Source organism: Pleurodeles waltl, chromosome 7 (genome assembly GCF_031143425.1).
Source record: "Pleurodeles waltl isolate 20211129_DDA chromosome 7, aPleWal1.hap1.20221129, whole genome shotgun sequence".
NCBI lineage: Eukaryota > Metazoa > Chordata > Amphibia > Caudata > Salamandridae > Pleurodeles > Pleurodeles waltl.
Genome location: NC_090446.1, coordinates 1441650512 through 1441672278, shown reverse-complemented (window position 1 = coordinate 1441672278; position 21767 = coordinate 1441650512). Strand labels below are relative to the sequence as shown.

The window sequence follows — 21767 nt, the reverse complement described above, 5'->3', positions numbered from 1 at the left end:
ATATATTTTGCAAGAGGTGAAGTCAAACATTTAATATGAAGTAATGACTTGCATTGTACTGCCGATTCCACTGGCATAACACTAAGCAATGCAAAGACTATAATGGTAAGAACCGTGAAGTAAAGCACCACAAAGTAAAGTATGCCAAAGTAAAAACAAATAATCTCGATGAATGTTGGACATATTTGAAAGATGTTACAGTGACACTGTTAACCCTACATGAGACTGGATAGTCTGTGTGAGAATTTGGATTGTTAGTTGGGGAGGGATGAAACTCTACTCAAGCAACAGCCACAATTCTTGCCAGGGTAAACCACAAAAAGTAATTAAATTAAATTAAACTTTGCTTTACTCTCTGGTGGCCTAGCACAAAAGCAGACAGGCTTAACTTAGAGGCAATGTATAAAGTATTAATGCAGCACACAAACAGCTAGAAAGTGAAACCACAACACAAAAACTCCCACATCACTTTAGAAATATAGAACACATTTTTATAAACTATTTGACTCCAAAAGGACAAAAATCGAATCTGTAGAACCGGAGATACGCAATCTTAAATCTTTTGAAGAAAAGTATCACTTAGAAGCAAGATGAAGAGCTGGCTGCCTACAGCACTGAGTTCAGTTTGCTGTTAAAATTACCTTGTGTCCTGGATGTCAAGATGCAAAGTTCTGTGTCGGACTGTGCTGCGTTAGTGTCTAGTTACCACCAAGGGGAGCTATGGTGTGAGGTTCTGTGTCAAGATGCATGCCTTTATTCAGTGCTGCTGGAGCTGCTTAACAAGGGCTATGATGTGGGAATCGCAATGCACTATACTGCATCGAGGTCAATAAAGCTGCTGGTACTGCAAGGATTTCCATTGGCAATGAGATGCATTGCTCTGAGTCATGCTAGCAAAGCCGGAGAGCAGAAGCTGCGATGAGTGGTCCTGCATAGAGCTGCATCAGCACCGAGGAACCTGTTATGCCCCTGTAACTCAGAACAGGAGTGCAAACGACTAAGCCTTGGAGACACTCTGAAGATTCTGGGCCCAAACACGCAGGCTGGCCTCAGCATGGCAGTCAACAGCAGCAGAAACGTCCTTGAGCAACAAAGTAGAAGAAGAACAGTCCTTGTTCGTCAGGGCAGACTTCAACTTCACACAGCTGGGCAGTCCTTCTTCTTTAGAACCCACAGGTCCAGAAGTAATCTGAAGAGCTGAAAGGTCCAATATTTATACATGGTGCCCACTGTGACTTGGGAACGTGGGAGAACCTTCTCGAGTATTTCCCCTACAGATGTGTCTGGAATTTCCTTCCTCCCTGCCCTGATCCTAGATTGTCTGAGACCACAATAGAGTAGTGTGAAATACTATGGCCCATATTTATGGAAAATTTACAAGAAGCTACTGTCATTCCCTAGTGCTATACGTGTCTCATATTTTAAAAAAGACGCACAATGGCAATAAGGAATGGTTAGCGTCTAAAGAAATTATGCTAGCCAGAAATGGATGGTGTTAAGAAAAATGGTGCTAGTGAGTCAAAAATGACGTTAGACGGATTAGCTGCAAACAATCTGCCACTAGTCAGCCTAGTGGCATTTTTTGGTCACACAAGCAGCCAAAAAATGACGCTTGTCTAAGTATAGACAGGAGACATTACCACAACCCTGTGTCCCCAGGACAACCGCAACAGAACCATTGCCAGCCAGGGGGCCCCATGTAAGAGGCCCTCAGTGGCACGTGACAGAAAAGAATGTATACTTACCTGGGATGGGTTCCCTCCACTTGCGGTGTTCATGTGGTGTGTATGGTGGTGATGCTGGGGTTTGGGGTGGGCATCTATGTGCCCAATATGGTGAAACTATGGTGAACTCCATGGTGTTTTCCATAGAACTGTGCCTAACATCACTTTAATGCATGGTCCGACCATGCGTTAAATTGGGACCCTAATCAGCCTTAGCGTCATTTTTTGGGTCTGCTACCTAAGTCTGCATCATTTTTGCTGTGGGAGGTAAATATGGCGCTGGGGGGGGGCTAGCGTCATTTTTTAGAAGGGAACGCGTACCTTGCATATCATTGACGCAATTCTGTGCAAGGTGGGTTGGCGCTTCCAAAAATGTGCTAACTCTGATATTTTGAGACTTGACGGATGTAGCGTCAAAATATAAATATGGAGCTAAGTTAGTGCTGCTTTAGCGTAAAAAAATTACGCTAACGCAGTGCAACATTTCCATAAATATGGGCCTACATGAGTGCTCATGCAATAATATTTACAATTATACCTGATTCACAAATGAAACATCAACATGTAATGCCAAATCAAAATGTATTCACATTACATGTCTTATAAATTGCACCTTGCCCTGCACCTTGCCCTTTGGGCTCTTTAAGGCCTTCCCTAGGGGTGACTTAAATGTATTAAAAAGGAGGGCTGGGGCCTTGCAAAATGTTTATTTTGCCAGGTAGAAATGGCAGTTTAAACTACACACAAATGCTGCAGGGGCAAGCCTGAGACATGTTTGAAGAGCCACTTAAGCGAGTGGCACACTCAGTGCTGCACGCCCACTAGTGGCATTTAATTTACCAGTCCTAGGTACATGTAGTACCACTTTACTAGGGACCTATAGGTAATTTAAGAGTGGCTATTAGGCATAAGCCAAATTCACCATGTTAGGAGGATCAAGAGTAAGCACTTTTTGCACTAGTTAGCATTGGTAAAGTATGCAGAGTTCTTAAAGCCAACAGAGATGGGTCCAACAGATATCTCAATAGTGGTTTAGGCTGGATAACATTTTGTAGACAGATACAGGCTCAAATTCTTATTTTGCACTTCTTTCGGTGGCCAGAAATATTGCATCTAATGTAGACTGCTTGCCTAGTAGTAGGCGCAGAATGTGGGGCATGCTAATCCTACATTTATCTGTTGAAGTTATTGCCATCTTTGATGGTTTCCAGCTGAATTGGTAAACCCTAAATTCCAACCTACTAAAAAGCTGTGAGGGACATACATCGAAAGCTGCAGAAGGAGGTAAATTATTTTTGATAAAATTGTCCTTTTAACGTAGTACAATCTAGCCATTAAGGATTTTTGATTATGAGGTGGTAGCTATTTACTTTCTCTACATTTTAGCAAGTAATTTTAGGGGACAATGTAATGTATTTGTTTGGAGAAAACTATCAATAGGTACATGACATTGTCTGACATACGCTTTGATTGCTCATTTCCTGTCATGGTATTCCACACCATAATATCCTTTCTATCAATACTAATCTAACATTGTGAGATAGCTTTGAAGTATATTGCAGCTTTGATTGCTTTTGTAAATAACATAGAATCTGAACATGGGTTTAACAAATAATCTGCATAACATTTAACATTATGTTGTGCTGTATCCAGATGGAAACCTTGATGATTCAGGTTAGTACAAAGCAGTGGGGTTCTACATATAGATCAAAGGCAGAAGTAGTAATGGGCATGTGTACCCTTGCTGATGACAATGATCTGGCTTATGTTTTGATTCATTGTGATCCGTGTGATGGGACAATGATATAGTGCTTAATTATTTTTTTTAATTGAAATGGAAAAAAGTATATTCCATAAATAAGCCCATTCATTACATGTGATCAAAAGCTTTCTCAGCATCTACAAATATTGCTAAAAAAGGATGTGATTCCACTGTTGCATCATCAATACAGTCTATATGTTCTGAAATATTTTTATAATCATTTTATTTGTCATAAATCCTTGCTGATCTTCACAAAAAACGTTTTGAATGTATTTCAGCATGCGTCCTGCTTGTACTTTATTGTAGATTTTAGAATCCTTGTTCAGCAAACATATGAGGCAATATGAAGCACAGTTTGTTGGATCATTTTGCAGTTAACAGAATACTGTGAGCTTGTGTTCTTGACCAGTCACATGGAAAATGGGCACATATATGATATAAAGTGTTTAGGATTTGAGCAGAAACGTTTCCCCTTTTTCTGTTGGAATTCTGTCAGGTCTTGTTGTCTTTTCATTTGTAAGATTCCAATTTATTAGGTTCTCACAATTCTAACTAAGTAGATCCACCTGGTTTTGGAATCATGACAGCTAAATTCTCTTTATACTCAGCATCTAAATATCTTGATTAATTTCCAACTGTATTATTATTAAGATCTCTGAAGTTGACTGGGTGATGTCTACATTTGCCTCTCTTGTTTGATGCACTAATAATTTCCTGGATTTGTTGAGGAGTTCAAAATGATTCTTTGCAGTAGCATTTTCCATAACACCATCCTATATATTTTGGCGGCGCTGCCCTTTGTTCTTCCACATATATTTTTTCCATGTAATGAATTATTTTGAATACCAATTTTGTTTAATAATTTCTTTAGTTTTTCTTGTTCTCTACATGTCCTAGATTAAAATGTTAAGATTATACCTCTTAAATATGCTTAGAATCCACCCAATGATATGAGTTGTGTTTGTTTTGTTAATATTACAATATTCCTTATGCATGAGACGTACTCTGGGTCAATAAGCATTGATAATGTGGAATAGTCTGACTAGGTTCATTGTGCTATTTCTACTTTATGTTATTATTCAATACAACTCTGGAAACCAAATAGTAGTCTATCCTAGATAATGACGATGAGATGAATAAAAAGTATGCTCACTAATCAATAGGTTCCTTTCTTCTAAAGCTGGCCGTTCAGTATAAGCTTATAATTGAACTCTGTATGACTGTTTATAATTTATTTAATGTTTCTAGTCAATTTTCTGTAGGTCTATCAATCTGTGCTAAAACAAAAGTGCTCCAATTTCCACAAGATATTTACAATGGCTTCATTTTAAACCCTCTTTAAACGTAGATGAATCACCGAGTTAGGACCATACTTGCGTGCTATTGTAATAGTGCTATCTCAAATCTTTAACATTGCTGCTGTTCATCTAACTTTGGAGTCTCAATCACTATCTATGATCTCATAGTTATTTGGTTCCACATCATAACAATAATATATCTTACTTTATTAGGGTTTTGCTGCTAGAACTGCCAATTTTTTGATGGATAAGTGGAATTCTGCTAATATGAACACAAGTCTCTTAAAGCAATATTATATTGGTTCCTAAATAATGTAATAGTTGACTAATTGCATTTTAGCTGCTTTTGTTGTATGGCAAACCATTCACTTTGTAAGATTTTGCATTTTTTGTTTTTTTTGGCCAATCTGAGTCCTGCTTTTTTCCCCATATTTCCTCTATTTCCTTCAATGAGTTCATTGCATGGGGAGTTCTTTTCTTCTACATATTTCTCCTCTCTCTCTTCTTCCTTGTGTAGAAGCAAGTTAATGTTTAAAAATGATCACTCATGTTATCTTTATCTATAACACCTGTGGGCAACCACTGGGCCTTTCTAGACCTTGAACACCTTCAAGGCATGTTCCACATTTTTAACATTTCTTTTATGCTTACAAACGTTATTTAGTTTTGTAATTAATCTCTTTGTTACAAAGATGGACATGTTGGTACCTGCACTGTGGTGCTTAATTAAACAGTGCTGCAGGTGTAGGTGGCAAAATGCCTGCAGACTCAGTGGAAGGGCAGTGGAAGCACAGAAAGGCACTGTTAAAAGACCAAAAACAAAATTCACCATGGGACAAACACTGGCATAAAGAGTTTCTTGTTGTTTGTCATGTGGTGAAGTGTCTGCAAATCAAATAGATACTGAAAACATAAATCACTTTTAGTAGCTTGAGTACTGTTTTTACTGGGCCCCTTAAGTACCCTAAAACATCACCACTGAAGCAAAGAGATACTCTATGTTCAATGTTCATCTAGAATTAAATAGCCTCTAACAGAGATGACTCCTCTAGTGGCTCTGTTAATACAGCAAATAATAACAAGGACAGACGTCATCCTTGTGTTGTTCCTCTTTATAATTCCTGACAGTTAAGTATTTCTCTACAAGAGCTATCTTTCACATGGACTCATGAAAATCCATGAGCCTCTATAGCTGAAGCAAAAACATCTAGCTCATCATGTTCCCAAATACTCTTCAGTGTTCAAGGGTGCCACTGCACATTCCAGTTGATCATCATATAATTCAGTCATTCAAAGTGCAACTCTTTTAAGACTGCTTCTTCCCATCTGTCATTAATCTATATTGATTACAAATGATCAGTTCATTATTGACTTAAAGGAATCTAGTGGCCAGCTGAATTTTGATGTCCTCTGCTTAGTCAAATACTTCTTAGTACCAGAAACATTACATTGTGATGATCCTCATTAACTGAGGTAACAATCATGCTTCAGCGGCCTCTTCCAGTGTAGGCCTTTTTGTGAGGCACTCACCATAGGCTGGATAGAACTCACACCAATGGGGCTTTCACCATTGTCATATCATGTTTGCCTTCAGTCAATCAATCATACATTTGTAAAGCATGGCAAATCACCAGTGAGGGTCTCAAGGTGCTGCCTTAGTAAGTTACTTCTAGTGGGGCATGATTTATTTATTCACTTGCTCGCTCAGTAGTTTGGACTCATCCCTTTATATTATCTTACCCCCACTTTGCACTGAGGAATATGAGGTTACAAATAAAGATGCCTTATTTCCTTTCTTATGTCTTTAGGCAAACCTATTGCTTTAAATTTCCAAAAACTATACTTAGAATGGGCATTGGGTCAGCTGCTCCCACAATGATTGGATGGCTATGTTGTCCAACAGGCTTTCAGCCACATTCTTCTGTTTGTTCTGTGCAAGAGTTGTTTGGGCTCATTGTTCCGCCTGGAAGAGGTCCTTGCACGGCATAAGAGAGGGGACGTTTTTGTTCCAAATATTTTATTGATTACACAACACACACAAAGAGTACATTGAATACCCACACTAATATGGGACTACCACATACATTAAAGAACAACAGAAGACATAAAATCAAATATATGTGCAAAAAGATGTTGGTGTGCTTCAGATATAAAGGGAAGCATAAACTTAACAACAAGTTCTCACCATTCAAAGAATATTAATCAAATTTACAGATAGTGAGGAAGAACACCATATAATAATATAAAAGAAGGCAAATACAAGTCGAAGAATCCTAGACCCCTGGGGAATATTCACAGTACTGAGAATAAAAAGAAAAATGGAGAACAAAATAGAATTGGTAAAAGATAAGAAGTAAAAAGAAAAGAAAAGAAGAAAGTAGTGGAGAATAATAAGGGGAAGGGGAAAATGCCAAGAAGATGTAAAGTACAAATCAGTAACAAAGTGGTAATAAAAAGTTCATTATGTTAAAGCAATAAAGGCACTCAGAGTCTGCTGAAGCGATTAGACAGGACAGGTATCTTTGGATAGAATGATAGATTTTTGTGCATGCTCCTATGGTAAGTAATCCAATCCCACCATGTATGAAAAGAAACATTGTTCAGAGCTTTCCATTCTACCTAGATGACTTTTGCAGCCACTGTCAAAAGTAAATCCAATAGATCCATATCCTTATGAGATGCACATAAAGGTGGGATCAATACATATGGAACCAGCAGAATAAGAGGAATAGAAAGAAGGAAAGATACCCTAAAAATATGCTCAATTCGATCATGAACTTCTGTCGAATAGGTAGAGAGATATTTGCACATAAATAACATATGATCAAGGTTACTGGTGGACTCCTTACATGACCAACAGTGATCACAATAAAGCAGTTTTACCTTAAACATTCTAGCTAGAGTCCCGTAAAGAAGATGAGCAGTGTAGAAGCATGTTTGAGATAGAGATTAGTTTATTACTAAGGCGATTCAAAGAAATATTTAACGAGCTATCATTGGGGGAAAGTTTGACTCTTGTAAGTATGGCAACCATCATTTTTTAAGAGGTAACGAGAAATTAACCAGAGTGCTGCGTAACGTTTTGTATATTTTTGATGCTACATGACCCCATCGACTCACTTGTTGGATAAAAAAAGAGAAATCTGAGCGGGGTAATTTACCAAGTCTTGAAATATTTGCTTTTATCTTTAGAATGCTATAAAATTACATATTAGACAGTTAATATTTGGCCTGTAAAAATGATGGAGGTCCGTCATCTTCCTTCTGATCGGATACTACATTGATACCTTTTATGGCCCAAACCAGGCCTAGGTCAAGTGAAATTATAGCAGATGTGTTTGAGTTATTCCATAAGGAGCTAGCTCAGGATTTACATAGAGTAGGAGACATTGACTTGACCAAAAGTCTAAGAGCTGGGATCGTATTGTAAAAAATATGAGAGGGCTGAGCTCAAGAGTTAAAGAGTTCATAGTTAAACATTAGAAAAGAGAGCGCATGAGATGACGTTCAATTAAAAGCCAAGGAACCAACATATTAACAGCGGTATCAAGCCAACCCACATTGTGGGCCACAAGGAAAGCTGTTTCATAGTCAAACCCATTTGGCAAGTCACACACACCCATGAGTGCAGACGTCTAAGGGGCAGATTTAAGAAAAGTGGTGATGCACATAGTGCAGCGCCACTTTCCTTGCTCCGTTGCGGCCCCCCTATCACCACCATGTGTGCTCCGTATTTAAAATACGGCACACCATGGCACAGGGTAGGGCAATAGTGTCAACAATTGATGTACTGTTCATGGTTAGAGCCAAAATGTTAGCACTAACCCCGAACAGTACATAGGGCCCCACTGTAACCAATGGTGTGCCCACTTTTCCAAATGCGGCACAGAATGCTGCAAAGAAATCTTTTAGATTTCTTCACACCATTCTATCACCCCCCCACAAACAGGGGAACACCCCCTTGCAAAGATTATGCCTGGCGTAGGAATAATGTGGCGCAAGGGGTTACAAAGTGGTGCATGCATTGATTTGTAAATCTGGTGCAGTGATTTTGGCCTTGTTGGGCCACACTAGCATGAAACATGATGCTAATGTGGCGCAAGGAGGCGCTAGGCCCTTTTAAATAAGGTCCTAAGTTTCTTAAGACTCATCCTAGGTATTTTTATTAGACCACATAAAGCTGGATGCTAATTTATCTAAAGAGAAGGAACTAGAGGGCAGCCAGACAGGAAGCATTATGGCCAAAAACAAGTGGTGTGACCATCATCTTCAGAGTCTCCTGTCTGCCTCACCAAGAAATGAAGTTAGGTGACCATGAAGATAAATCAATTTAGATTTTATCTAATATCTTCTGTTTGTTAGAAGTTGTTGATTTTGCCAAGTCCTTAGAAAACCATATGCCAAGATACTTAATCATTTTTGGCTGCCAGTGAAGGCCTGAATGCCCAATACAAGAAGCAAGACAATGAACATTTAAAGGCAAAACCTCTGTCTTTCTTCTGCTCAACTAGTATCCTGAAAATTCCGCAAAAGACTGGATTATAGAAAGGAATTTAGGAGTAGTGTTATCATGGTTTTCAGAAAATATAAGAATATCACCCATATAAGCAGCTGTTTTAAATGTATGTGAGCCACAAGTAATGCCACAATATCTATAGCCAAAAATAAATAAAAATGGAAAAAAAGAACAGCACTAAAGAGTACTATGGAGAACAGGAAACGTGGGGGAGAGAGAGCCTTGTTAATTCTTATTCTAGCAATAGAGTTTGTTTAAAGGGACATAACCACTGAACAAAAATTACTACCCAGATTAGAACGATCCAAGATAGCCTTAAGGAAGGGCCAATATACCTTATCAAAAGCCTTTTCAGCATCCAAGGCTATTACAATGGAGGCCAGGGAATCAGAAAGGGCTCCTTACTTGATACCGTGACAAAAAAGATGAGCATTTTTAACATGCCTGTTTTCCCTTAACAAATCCAGACTATGGCCGATGTAATAATTTAGGAATAAAGGACTCTAGTAATTTCACCAGAATGTTTGCATATATCTTTGCTTTCATACTCAAGACGGAAATAGGTATTTAATTTTTAGCTTCAAGAAGGTCCTTCCCTTCATTATGAATTACAACTATAGTAGCTTCTGCAGCAGTACCTTTACCTGGGCCGGGCCGGACGTAACAAAGTGATGTAATAAGGATTCCAAAAGGAGCAAAATTGTGTCAGAAATAGATTGATAGAATTCAATCGGGAGGCCATTTTGCCCAGGGGCTTTGTCCCCAGGAATAAGTTTAACTGCCTGTATGATTTCCCTCATTTTGGTTGGTTTATTAAGAGGACTGTTGTCAGCATCCGAGAGAGATTTCATAGGAACAGAGTTAAGAAAGATCACACATGCTTCTCCCAAAGCTCTGATTTTCACAGTGTAGAGAACCTCATAAAAGTTCCTAAAAATCTTTAATATATCAGCCGTCTTAGTTTTAGTGACCCTCTGAGAATCCACAAGTGCTGAAATAATAGAATTATTGTGTTTAAATTTAAGATATGCAGCTAAGCACTTACTGGCATTCTTTAAATAGATGAGGTTTTTACTTTTTTGAACCGTACTTCTAAATGAGCTCTCTTGCTTATAATAACATTGTATTCATATTTGAGTCGTTTAAACTCAGGCAATATAGAGGGGTCCCTAGTATGTTTCACAAGAGATGTCTCCCCTTTAATTAGCTTATCAAGAGAGGCCAAAGATGCCTTTATATCCTTATTTCTTTTAGCCATCAGACTAATACGAAAACCCCTGAAAGCACATTTCAGAGCATCCCACAAGACTACTGGGGAGGAAACCGATCCAGAGTTTTCCTCCAGATTTGGCAGATTTCCTTTCTCAGCCATATTCTGTCCTCCTCAGGATCCATTAGTTCAGTGTTCATTCTCCACGTGCCCTGCTCATTCGCGTCAGGAAGAACACAAAAGAGACAATAATAGCAGCATGATTGGATGTCAAAATAGGTTATATTGTAGAATCCAAATAATCCTGCGCTAACCCAGCATTGAGCAGAATGTAATCAATCCTGGAGAAGGAAATATGGGGAGAAGAGAAAAAGTAAAATCACTCCCCCCGGGTTCTGTAAATCCCACACATCCATTAAATCATGCGCTGTGCACAAATAGAGACCTTGGAAGTTTTTAATGGAATGGCGTATTCCTATCAGGTCAGGGTTGATGTGGCACTAGTGCTCAAAGACCTCTGCAACGCAACTACAAGGATTACAGAGGTGGAATCTAGAATATCCACGGTGGAAGACAAAGTGAACGCCCTTAAATCTCAAGAGTCCAAGCTGCTAGTTTGGACGTCAAGAGTTGCATCGCAGAGTGGAAGACGCTGAAAATCGCGCAAGGAGTAATGACATATGTATCATAGCCATTCCCGAGGGTACAGCAGCCTTATCCTTGTCATCCTTTTGGAAGACTGGTTTAAAACATGGGTACTGCTGGATCGCCTCACACCCTGGTTTGCAATTGAGCGAACTCATAGGGCTCTACCAACTAGGCTCCCCCTGGATCCCCTCCAAGGCCAGTGATACTCCGGTTCTTTACCTACAAATATAGGGACGCAGTGCTACAGGAGGCCAGTGCTAAAGGCGAGCTGAGCTGTGACAGAGCAAATGTCCTCATATTCTCAGACTACACAAGAGAAGTCCAGCAACAGCGTAGATCCTATGAAGAGGTTAAGCAGAAGCTGAGGGCAATGGAGGTACCTTATTGTCTTCCATTTCCAGCTTGACTCAGAGTGGTTCATGACAACAAAACTCATTTTCTGGAGACCCCCAGAGCAGCATGGACATGGATAACTGAGGAGATCCCATTGGGCCCCTCTGGCCTTGGTTCCCCACGGGACTGTGGGGTGCCAACACTGGATAACCAACTACTGCGGTCCCAAAATCAACTGCAGCGCACGCACTCTCAGAGGCACGGAACGCAGCGCAGGTCTCTGTCCAGCTTCCCTGTGGGCCTCCTGCAGGGGGGAGTCACTCAGTCTACACCACTTGAGCAACCAGCAATCACTCATGCTGGCAGTGCCGCGACGAAGCTGCCGGTATGGGGACTGACACCTGAGCGCCTAGGTATCACTAGCAACTCTGACTTGTCCTGCAGTCTGGCACTGTGACATTTCCAGTATGAGAAGGCAGGGCGAGTAAAAATTAACATTTGTTCATCTATTGTTACATAACTGCTATCAACATATGTTCTTTAATCCTGCTTTATGGAGAGGTCCACCACTGCCCATTAGATTGGGATTATGATCTTAAAGACTTAAAGACTTCAATGTTCAAGGGCGTCAGATGCTTCTTGGGGAAGTATTGGGGGGGTGGGAGTTGGGGGTAGGGAAGTTGTGTGGCACCAGTTGTTGCTGTTCAGGATCAATGTTTGTTCCTTTAACTAAATGCACAGGGACTTAGGCATACACTACTGGAGAATAGGCATTATGGCAAATATCAGGGCAATAATCCCACTCCTCTGGTCAAGGATCGAGGGGGTGCCAAGAGAGGCCCACAGGAGACTGTTCAATTGACTAACACGCACAGATATGATTGGTCCGATGCAAGTTATTTGAAGGAGCGTTATTGGTTTCTGGATGAGATCAGTCGTACAGCGGTACTTGCATACGTCCACCGCCACCGACCTGGTATGCTCCTGCTACAAGAGACACATCTTCTCGGGGACTGTTGTCCCTTCTTGGCTCGTAGAGGCTTTGACAGGGTTTATCATGCTGCGTTTGTTCGTGGAGCGAGGGGGGTAGCTATAATGCTTCACCGCTCCTTCCCCATGGTAGTCACTCAGGTACAGCGAGATCAACAAGGGCAGTAAGTGGTCCTGATGGGGAGAGTGGAGGGACTCAATGTCAATGTTGTAAGTGTATATGTCACTCCAAGGCTGTACACATTGTTCTGTGCAACCTCACCTAACTGCTCCTAGACTTGCCCCAAGAGATCACTATTATGGGGAAGACTTTAAAGGAGTTATTGACCCCCTTTGGGACACTACAGAACCCCCCATGGTCAAAGGCAGACTGCGGCCTCGTGATTGTCGAGTTGGCTGGGGTCACTGGGGCTATGTGATGCATGGAGAACTTGGCATTCACGACGCCGTCAGTTTACACATACATCAGCAGCACACCGTACACAATCTAGAATAGACCTTGTTTTATTACCTGCTACAGACTGCCACCACCTCACACACATTGAGATCCTCCCAGACCATGCGCCACTCTGGTTTGTAATTTGGTCCGCCCAATGTGACAAATGAAAGCATGGTATCTGTGGTACAAAGTCCATACCCAACAATTGCATAAAGCAATTCAGGAATACTTAACAAGGGCCTGGTTTCATCGGTGGGTACTCTCTGGGAGGCAAGCAAAGCAGTGGTGAGGGGCATGGCTAAGGATCTCATCTGCTCTCAAGAAAAGTCCCAGACACTAACACACTACCCAACTGGAAGCCTGAACCATCCGGCTGGAAAGGAAACAATCTACACAACCGAGTGATAAGGGAGCTTAGCAACTCTTGCTTATACGGGAAGAGATACATGATCACTCTTTAGAAGCAGCTAAATATCTTTGGCATGCGGCTAATGCCAAGGTATATGGGTGGGTGGACAAAAATGGGAAACTGCTCTACTGGTTAGCCTTGCACCACCAACCATCTAGAATTATTCCGGAAATCATTAACACATGGAGAAATGGTAACCAAGCTGCAAGATATGGCAGATACATTAGCTTCCTACTATGAGGTACTGTACAGGACCTCCCTGACGATCAACCCAGACCACGCCCGTCAATTCTTAACAGACATTCCCCTCCTGAACTGCCCCATGCAGAAGCAGCCATCCTAGACGAAATCATAACAAGTGAGAAAATAACCAAGGCAATCTCTTCACTGGGAAGTGGAAATACTCCTGGTCCTGACGGGTTTCCACTGGAATACTATAAAGTGTTTTAGGATGACCTGACGCCACACCTTAAGGCCTTATATGAGGAGGTTGACCAACTGGGCTCCTTTCCAGAGGGGTTGGATATGGCCACTATAGTGGTGCTTCCCAAAACTCAACCACTGTCACGGTCATGTGCTGACTACAGGCCAATCTCCCTCATAAACAGTGAAGTGAAGATTTATACCTCGATTCTTGCATCCCATCTTAAGAGGATCCTGCAACTACTGATCCAGTCGGACCAATGTGGATTTATGACCAATCGAAGCATGCAGCACTGTGTGTCGTCTTCATGTGGCCTTAGCACGGCGTCACCAATTGCCTCACGACGTGGCACTTCCTTTTATTGATTTTGAAAAGGTTTTTGATACCGTGGACAAGGGGGGGTCCTACTCCTAGTGTTGCAGCGCACTGGCTTGGGATCCCAATTTCGCCAATGCGAAATGGGGATCCCAAGCCAGTGGGCATGCAAAATGCTTGCTACATCTGGCCCTAAGTCCCTTGCCAAGAGGATCCTTTGGATTTCCTTACTTGTGCAAGAGAAGTCTCTGCGTGCTGAAGATGTAGGGGTTTAAAAACAGCTAGACCTGGGGTGTGGAATGTTTATGCTGGAAAGGAGGTGATCAATAGGCATGTTGTATTTTAAATTCTCTAAGGAATGATATTTAGAGGGTAGTAAGACTGAGGATTCCAGAAACTCAGTCACAGATGTAGCTTTCTTCTCCACTCCCTCAGGGAGGCCAAAGACCCTAAGAGTGCCACAGCTGTTATGGTCATCCATGTCGATGACATCTCGTTTGAGAGATGATACAACCTGATTGATCTTTTGAAGAGGCTTCTCATGTGTTGTTGAGTGATACTCTATGTTGAGTATTCTATCTTCAGCATGATTAAACCTGGTGTCCTTCCTATCTTTCTTGATTGCTGCCACCTCTACTTGAAGTAGACCAATATTAGGTTTAGTGCTTTGCACAATGTCATGCACAGCATTTAATTTAGATAAAAGGGCTTCTATTGCATTTGAATGTCCAAGTTTACCCTTGATAAGAGAGTCAGGAAGTGGGGGATATTGTTTAGTTCATTTTAGTTTCCCCTTTGTTCCCAGACTCTTTGGAGTCCGCCATGGCATAAGACAGAGTGAGAGGGGGAAATAGGGGAAAACCGTAGCACAGCTCTGGTGGGGGAGGATAAGGGGAGACAAAATGAAATGGCAATGGGTCAAACTCTGACATAGCTATAGTCCATAAGTAATAATTCACCTTCTTTTGACAAGCACTCAGAAACTATACAAGCCATTAAGTGAAACAGTTAGTATAGTGATCAGAAGTGCACTCACAGAAGGCATATTGTAAATATATCATGGGGTAGGAGGCATTTAAAATCACATAGAAAAAACATCAGGAAAGAGGAGCATATAAAATGTTGTAAATTTCAGGTAGTCATTGCCAAGAAACAGAGGACGGTCTGTAGTTCAAACATTAAGGTCCTCATATTGAGTTTGACGGACTGGAAAGCCCGACCGTCAAACTCCCAACAGGGTGTACGCCACCTTCTTGGCGACCAACCCGCCAGACCTATTAGCGGTTTCCCTCTAGGTCAGTGGGTGGAAACCACTGTTTCCACCTGCCAGCCTAGTGGGTAGCAGGCTACAACATTGTCTCCAGCTTGTAATCGAACCTGCGACTATGCTGTAGCCCGCAGGGTGCCCCAGCACCCTTGCGATTCTTACTGTCTGCAAGACAGACAGTGAATATTGCGAGGATGCTGGGCAGGGGGACCCCTGCACCTTTTCTCCTCCAGCCTTTTTATGGTGGTGAAAACGCCATGAAAAGGCTGGCGGGGAACGAGGTCATAATCTGCAGGGCAGTGCTGTTGGGATCATGGATCATGGCCGTTCTGGCGGAACTCTGGCTGTCTGACTGCCAGGGTCTTTATCTGGCGGTCAGACCGCCACAGCACCGGGAACCCAATACATTGCAACTCTCCCAACAGGATACTTATCAGTTCCCCCCTCTGACAACACCGTCAAAGTGACTGAATCACGATATTAAAGGCTCTGGCACGGTAGTGGCTCCACAGAGCTCACAGAAACACCGCCATCCAGCGCAGTGCTTCAACCATGCCACCAAGAGGGGACTTTTTAAATGTATTATTGCACATCCATGGGTTTGTATGTGTTTCCTTTCTCTTTATGACTACCCCCACCTCCCTACATATTTATTTTTTTCACTCCTCCTGCTCCGTATGTGCTGCATGTATCAACTGTGAATGCTTTCCAATGTTTTGTGCATGGGTTTTGTGTTTCCTGTAGAAGAAATATTCACATGTAACTCTCCTTTCATTGGACAGGAAAAGAGAGTGGCTGAAAGGGTAGCCTCCACAAGCCCATTCTGGAAGTAGGATATAAGAGGAGGAATGAAAACACAGGTCAGTATTCTAAGACTTTGTCTGGCTGATGTTGGGTGTCACCCACTGGGTGTTGGAGAATTCTCTGAGATTTAGAGCTGGTGTCACCTACAGCCAGCTTCACAGATAGGAGGACCCTTATCATCTGCCAAAGTACACAATGTTCTGGTGAAGAAACAGAGGACCTACACAGGCTGAGAAGCCTAGCTAGCTGATAAGAGAGTGGCATTAGTAGTCACCATGTAGGAGAAGAATGTCCCAAAGGAGAGCCCTGCAGTATACAGTTGGTGGAAAGGCTTCCCAGAGTAGAGGGCGTATCAAGAAACTGCAAGTTCTTTTGACACTTGTGTGCTCAGGGGACTTCTAGCATTACAAGAGACCGTAAGGGAGGCCCTGCACAATGTCTGTGGTGTGTGTGTACCCAACTGCCCCAACTCATCTCAAGGTTACTGTGACCCACCTCCAACGTTAAAGAGAGTTGGAGGGACTGCTGGTACAATCCATGAATGGAGCAGAAGCCATACTGCTGAGACGCTTGTCAGTGATGCCAAGTGTCTCCAATTGTTCCTTGAAAAGCTGTGCAACGCTTAGAACTGAAACATCACCAGTTGTTCCTTTGTACTGCTCAGTGGAAATGCACCTTTGTATGTTTGACTGTCCCTTGGTGACGGTGCATCCTGTGGATCCGGGAGTACGGACTTCAGAAACATATGTAACAACTGCTATCAACCCTGACCAGTGCCATGCTGTGATCCACAAAGGAGTCTGGAAAGAGATGGGGCCTGTTGGTAAAGACGTGATAACCTGGATGCTTTCCAATATGCACTAAAGACACAGTACAACGATGAAGATGGGGCATTCCCATCGGGGCTAACAGAGAAAATGGGCACTGGTTCCAGCAATTTCAAGAACTCTGTCAAGTTGACAGATTCTCACCCACCATATGTAGATGCCAGCCAGCTGAACCTCTGTCCGCAGCAACCAAGTGCTTTCTGTCACATAACAGGTGCATGGCCGACGGCACAGCGGACTTCTATGCTGGCTGACATTACTCCATCGCCGCCAGGCTGGGATACCGCCGACCATATTTAGATTTCACCATTGTGCTTGCATTGTCCTAGTGGTGGATTCCTGATGGAGGGAGTCCATCATTGGTGGTGTTCAACATAGTGCTATGCCTGGTGCTATAGGATGGGTGCTAGCAGCACACACCTGATGTACTGTGGCTAAATGTGTCTACCTGCCTAGCACACTATACAAAACACTCCATTCACATAACGAGCCTGTGCCACCACAACTAACATTTTGATGCAGAAAACACACAAAGAAACACAATCAAAAACAGAACATACACACACCATTGACACTATACCCACATGCACCACAACCACACTCATCTAAACCAACACATTCACACAAAAGCAGACCTACAAACATGGCAACACCAATCAGAACCAAAACAACCACAATCACCTGAAGATTAAACACCAGCCAAACAACACTTAAGCAAACATACACAACACACACCAGACCCACATGCAACTGACAAACACAGACAAAACCACATCACCCACTCCAGCTCCCTCTACCCCAACTAGGCAATCCACTCCCACTCCTCCAACCCTTACTCCTTCCTAATTCTTAACTAACCTTGCCTTGACCCTGCCACACCTAATCCCACCCATCCCATCAGATGCCCGTCCCTGAGGAGGTCACAGGAAAGTTAAGGGCAATACACTGTGGTGAAATTGTATCTTGCAAACATTATTCACTGTCACTTATGTGTTACATTGCCAAAATAGTGTACATGAGAGAAGCATTTCTTGAATGATTACTTGAGTTTTACTCACACAAAGTTTGCCATATAATATTTTTTTTATGTACAATTCTTTGTGTTGACGGGCTGTAATTGATGTAACAGTGAAATACATATTCATACTCACATTCTTAACTGTAAACATAGCATTTCTCTGACATGTCCCATTGTCAGGTCCAAACGTTGTCACTGCTTTCAATGGTGATGGACATTGAAAATCTGGTGCATGTATTAATTCTTCCATTGAAGAGTTACACCACTATAATACAATTTTTTTATGATTATGTGTTGATATACGTATGTTCATTCTAATTTCTTAAACAACCAGGTGAAATAAATATGCACTTCACATGTAGGTAAAATTGTTTAGGACATTTCTTTTAAATGCACTTGTCCAGAGCAAAAGTGTGACAATTCAATGTAAATGTGTAATATGAAATGCTCACCTTCGATTCCGTTGACGACAGGATCGATTTTCTTTGTGGTCAAGTAGCAGCAGCAAAAGCAGGACTTTAACAATCGGGTTCATAATGGAAACTGAAGTGGAAAAGAGAAAAAAGGTAGGTTTCCACCTTGCATCCCCTCCAATCAGCCACGTCAGGTGTGGAGGTTTTCCAAAGCCACAGATGCCTTGGCGGGAAGGCACATCGGGATTGGCCCGGTGGAAAAACTGTCTGCGGTTCCACCAACTGCACCATTGACGCGGGTGTAAGGTTCTGGTGAGTACTGCAGGACTCGGGCGGTCTATCACCTATGGGCCCGCCAGCATCTAAATAGAGCGGTCGGACTGTATAGTTGACGTAAAAGCGAAGCCAGTACCAATTCTGTCTATATCTAAATAAATAAGGCCCTTAATGCAGTCATCTTTTTAGCCTAGCCCACTACAGCAAGGAAAATGCAACCTATGAATAGAGCCTTGTGGCAGTCAGATTCTGCACAGATTAAGAAAGCATAATTAAAATTGATAGAAACAAAGCTAGAAAAGGCTCAAAACAGATCTTCATTTTGATATTTTGGAGAAATAAAACATGCGTTCCTGGAGCTCATGATAGTTCCTTGGGTAAATATGTTCTTTCAGAAGTGAAATGTTTCCTATTTCTCTCTGTTATTTTTGTGTAGAAGGAGAAGTGAATGGAGACTCTCAGACTTTGAGGAGGATAAATATTTAGGGGTTGGAAAAAGGCGACTGGGGTGGAAGCACTGAACTAGCTTGTTCCAGATTTACTTCAACCAATACAGACTGAGTGGGGGGGGTCTCTTGCAAATTGGTAGAATAACATAAGACTCCTGCCACAATCCATCTGGCAAGCCCTGCAAGGTTACAATCTGTCAGACTAAAAGAAAATATTAGATTTAAAACACAGATTGTAGTTAAACACACACACCAGGATAAAAATATGAAATATTAGGAGCTGGATTGCATACATCAGAAAAGGGAGAAGAGATGGTTAATTAAGGCTGTACCTTAGAAGCATCACTCCCCTTCAAATTTCCAATACTTTCACGCCAGACACAAAAGATTATTTTAGGATTAGATAGTATACTCTGAATTGGTATACAGAATGCGCGCAATTTCTAGAAAAAACTAAAAACAAACAAAACACATTGCACTGCTGTGTTAAAGTAGAGGAAACCTGCAGTCATTTTTGATTTGTTTCCTCAAAAAAATCCCCGAATTCCTGGAAGCAGGCTGTAGTCTAGAACCTGAATGCAGTATGACAGGGGTTTCAGGGAGCTCATGAAATGGAAAAATCGCACTTCATTCATGAACAGTGGTTATCTGGAAGAAACTGAAAGAGAGAGTTGGGGGATAAGGTCCTGCATATAGGCACAGAACAAGTCCTTGTTAATGTCTAACAGATTTGCACCAGCTTCTATTGAATTCGTACATAATCTTTATGTCCTGGTATGGGATCAATTATTGAAAATGCGCTAAACAAGGTTCTTAAAGTACATTTTCACAATTGCAAGCAAAAAGCAGCCTTTACAAAGAAGTTACACATGTAAATCACCACACCCCGGCAGTGGCGTTGGAACAATTCACAGAACTGGGTGCTGCCATCAATGATACATCACTGAAGTCATAGTCAACAACAGTAGCAAATGAATTCAGCAAGAGTGTGGTAATGGTGTGGTATGTGGCCGGTCGTGAATTTTGGAGCACACTGGCGCAAATTTTTTCAAACTATGGTGCTGAAGCGCACTGTCATTTGCAGGCACCACATTTTCTATTGAAATAACATACAAATCATACAAGCATGCAGGTTTACTGACAAAACTATATAGCGCACCAACAAAAAAGGATAAAGTGGAGGATTTGAGTTTCAGCAAATATGTATCAATCAATCAATCAAGATTTATAAAGCACAGCTAATCACCCCAGAGTGTATCCAGGCACTAAGGGCTTCATTACACGTGTGGCAGTCTTAAGACCGCTACACTTGGGTGGCAGTCTAACCGCTGCGGATTACGAGTTTGGCGGTTTGGCCAAAGCCAAACCGCCACAACACCGCCAGTTCGGCCGGTGCGTTCAGACCAGCATGGCTGCCAGTGAGCTCCTAAGACCGCCGGACATATTAAGAGGCTGCAAACTGCCAGGCTTTTTGCGGCTGTTGCCCCACCAGGAAAACACTGGTGGTAATGCACCCAGCGGCAGGAATCCCCATTCCTGTCGTCAGCACATGTATCTCCACATGTCCACACACTTGCAGACACACAATCCCACCTGATTACATACATCCAGAAACCCCCACCCAACCGCACAAATACATACTGACATCCCCACCCAAATGCACGCATACATCCAGACACTCCCACTCATTTGCACACAGACATGCACCTCCACCCAACCAAACACAGATATGCAACGCCACTCCTCAACACACCTTCATTCACGCACCCCCACTCTTCAACACACTCCGACATACCCCCCCACTCAGTCGCACCCTTCCATACAAACACCCATACTCACTCACAACCCGACACATCCCCCCTCCGCTCCCACTCATTCACACACACCCTCCACACATACATAATACATACACACACGTACTCATGCACACCCATATCGCTACACATACACTTACAAGTACACAACACACACCCCCTCCACAAACTTACAGACACCCCCTCCACTCGACTGCACACTTGCAGACACCCCCCCCATGGGGCCGCACACATACATACAAACACCCCCACTTGCTCTCACACAGACGTACACGCACCCCCACTTGCTCTCACACATATGCAACTACCTCCGCATTCATACACACACTCCCCCCTCTGCATTCATACACACAGTCCCTCGCAATTCATACACACACACCCTCCGAATTCATACACACCCGCTCCGCATTCGTACAAAACTCCCCTCTGCATTCATACACACACTCCCCCCTGCATTCATACACTCCTCCACCCGTCCACACAGGCATACAGTCACACACGCATGCACAACTATTTGGACACAAACACAGAGACATGCTTGCACACATTCACACATACACCACACACATGCAACTGCCACACACACACACACATACACACACCCTTTTGGTTGCTCCACCTACCTGTCTGGGCTGCACAGCAGCCCACGTCCAGGTGGCTGTCCGGGAGGGGGTGGATGTCGGTGCTTCCACCACCAATGCCGCACCGCCATGCAAGGACCGCTGTGCCATATTACTGCTCGTAATATGGTAGACGGAGCCCTCGTGGTGTGGCAATGCTGGTGGTGGAACCGCCTCTCTCTCGCCCTCTGCCGGCCTGGCGGTGTCGGGT

At 42.6% G+C, this 21767-nt stretch overlaps 1 protein-coding gene across 8 annotated transcripts in view; it reads right to left on the bottom strand.

Annotated features, from left to right (window-relative positions):
• Nucleotides 1–21767, bottom strand: part of HPN (hepsin) — a 162415-nt gene that overhangs the window by 123404 nt on the left and 17244 nt on the right. For 2 of the 8 annotated variants that reach the window (XM_069201093.1, XM_069201087.1), the window contains exon 2: nucleotides 18437–18527. The exons of the other annotated variants lie outside the window; for them this stretch is intronic. The gene's annotated coding sequence lies outside the window, so the exon portion shown is untranslated. The remainder of the gene's footprint in view (nucleotides 1–18436; nucleotides 18528–21767) is intronic. 8 annotated transcript variants of the gene reach the window in all.